This window comes from Schistocerca piceifrons, chromosome X (genome assembly GCF_021461385.2).
Source record: "Schistocerca piceifrons isolate TAMUIC-IGC-003096 chromosome X, iqSchPice1.1, whole genome shotgun sequence".
NCBI lineage: Eukaryota > Metazoa > Arthropoda > Insecta > Orthoptera > Acrididae > Schistocerca > Schistocerca piceifrons.
This window is the reverse complement of record NC_060149.1, coordinates 631,755,463-631,758,018: the sequence shown is the minus strand read 5'-3', so window position 1 is coordinate 631,758,018 and position 2,556 is coordinate 631,755,463. Positions and strand designations below refer to the sequence as shown.

Here is a 2,556-nt window from a genome sequence, read left to right as displayed (position 1 = left end):
CAACATTCAAAAAATAGCGAAAATAAGCGACATTAGACTTTTTAAGAACGAAGAAATAAAAACAGCAATAATAATACTATAGTAATAAGTACTTAAGTTTGGCACATTAAAACATTCATCTGATTGCTATATAACATTGTCTGTTATATGTATACAAAAATTGCAATAAGAACTCAGAGATTTTCTTAAGACGAAGTTACTGAATTTCATTATGTTCGTTTTCAGCTGCAGTGGAGAAGGGACAATACAAATGATTTTACACATACTAAGTTTTCAGCGATATTCCACTCTATGGTAAAAGTTGAATTCACGTCAGCAAACAAACACGAAATCACAGAGCTAGTGAAGATCCGATGCGTGGAACATTCTCTCACTGCTGTAGTAGGAGTTGAGGCAGAAAGAATGATATATTGTTTACAAAGTGAATCATAAGAGAAATTATAGCAGTTCACGCTTAGAATATTTCATCAAAATTATGATAAAATATCCAAAGAATTTAGAAGGATATTTCAAGTCTAGTTCTGAAAGTAAGTCGACTATCACAGAGTTGCCACACAAATCTTGTAATATTTCCAAGTTTCAGCTATTCCAACAGCAGGAATTTATTTTTGTATGGCTCTCTAAATCTAACTCTAGTGTTGCTACACGAATCTTGTTAGAAGTCTAGGCTATCAGCTTCATTCAAAAGCAAATACAGAATACATCACTGAGTTTACTTCGATGCTGCCTGATAACTACAATTATCTGAGTATGTATAATGCCACAAAAACAATTTAAATCTGTGTAAGGCATCCTGTGGCAATGGCCTTGCCGCAGTGGATACACCGGTTCCCGTGAGATCACCGAAGTTAAGCGCTGTCGGGCGTGGTCGGCACTTGGATGGGTGACCATCCAGGCCGCTATGCACTGTTGCCAATTTTCGGGGTGCACTCACCCTCGTGATGCCAATTGAGGAGCTACTCGACCGAGCTTCAGTCAAGAATACCATCATAACGACCAGGAGAGCGGTGTGCTGAACCCATGCCCCTCCTATCCGCATCCTCTTTTGAGGATGACACGGCGGTCGGATGGTCCCGATAGGCCACTTGTGGTCTGTAGACGGAGTGGTAAGGTATCCTGTGATTCATGTATTTGCGTTACTATATGTTTATATGCGTAACTATGTAATGAAGATTCAACTGCGTCATTAGAGTTTTGGAATTATACGTTCGTATAAGGATAGTTTGGCTATGTTACTACGATTATGGAACATCGAAATAGGTCATAATCTCGGGTTTTGGCCGTTTGGCTAAGAAACACATTATGTAAGGTAGAGGCAGTGCTTCGCAAGTGAGCGACAGGCAGAAGGAATCTGAAGACTTGCTTTATACTACTGGAAAAGTTCACAGGGTACACTAACATGTCACTTACTGTAGACACGTTGGTACCGGTCCGCAAGTAATCCTGCGGATACGTATCCCGTGTCATCCTACTGCAGCACATGAAAGTTCCTTGTTTTAGCGGAAGGGGATAGATTTGTCACGTTTTCTCCAATTTTTGAGAAAATACAATCATCCGATGTAAGTTGTATAATTTATAAAAGGTAGATGGTACTGTAATTCACCAAGTGGCTTAATTTATTTGTCCTATAAGACAATATAAGTTATATGCGAACATTAGTTTTGACAAAAAAATGGCTCTGAGCACTATGGGACTTAACTTCTGAGGTCATCAGTCCCCTAGAATTTAGAACTACTTAAACATAACTAACCTAAGGACATCACACACATCCATGCCCGAGGCAGGATTCGAACCTGCGACCGTAGCGGTCGCGCGGTTCCAGACTGAAGCGTCTAGAACCGCTAGGCCACTCCGGCCGGCTTTATTTTTGACATCTGTGTGATGGGACACTAACGTCATCGTATCTTCAGTCATTGTTTTTTGTCCCTGCTATCCCTTTAAAAATGAACATGAATCAAAGTGCAACACATATTTGTTCACACTACTGGTCACTTACATTCAGAACAGACAAAAAATATTGCAATGAACTGGCTGCGTATTCAAATAACTATTGGTCAGTAAAATTCAGAGTAGCGATAGAAATATTATTGCAATAAACAGATTATTAAACTTATCGTAACACATAGAACTTAAACAGTGACTTATTTAAGTTGATAACAGACGATACGATTTCATTTGGGAATAGCTACAGATTAACATTTTAAAATTACCTGATATTGTCAGTGTTGTAGGAGGTGATATCAAGTATAGTGTTGCAGTTTTCTGTGAGTTAACTTTTTATTTGAAATGAAGGATATATCGATTACTATTTTTGGCCTGTTAAATGGCCATCTTCAGATCACATAATAGAAAGCGGTGTCTACATCGACTACTGAAGCAAGACGCTTTCTCACAATCATTTTTACAACATCAGAGTCAAAAGTTGGAGCTTTGAATTTTCAAGTTTGTAATTGAAAATATGATTCTGACAAAGCGTCATGATTCAGTAGTTGATTTAGACATTGCTTTCAGGTTGAAACTAGAAATCGATGTATATTTCCTTGCGATCATGGCAAA

The 2,556-nt window shown here is 38.3% G+C and overlaps 1 pseudogene; it reads left to right on the top strand.

The window, feature by feature from the left end:
- Positions 1–797: 797 nt before the first annotated feature.
- On the top strand, positions 798–915 carry LOC124723368 (annotated as a pseudogene).
- Positions 916–2,556: the final 1,641 nt, after the last annotated feature.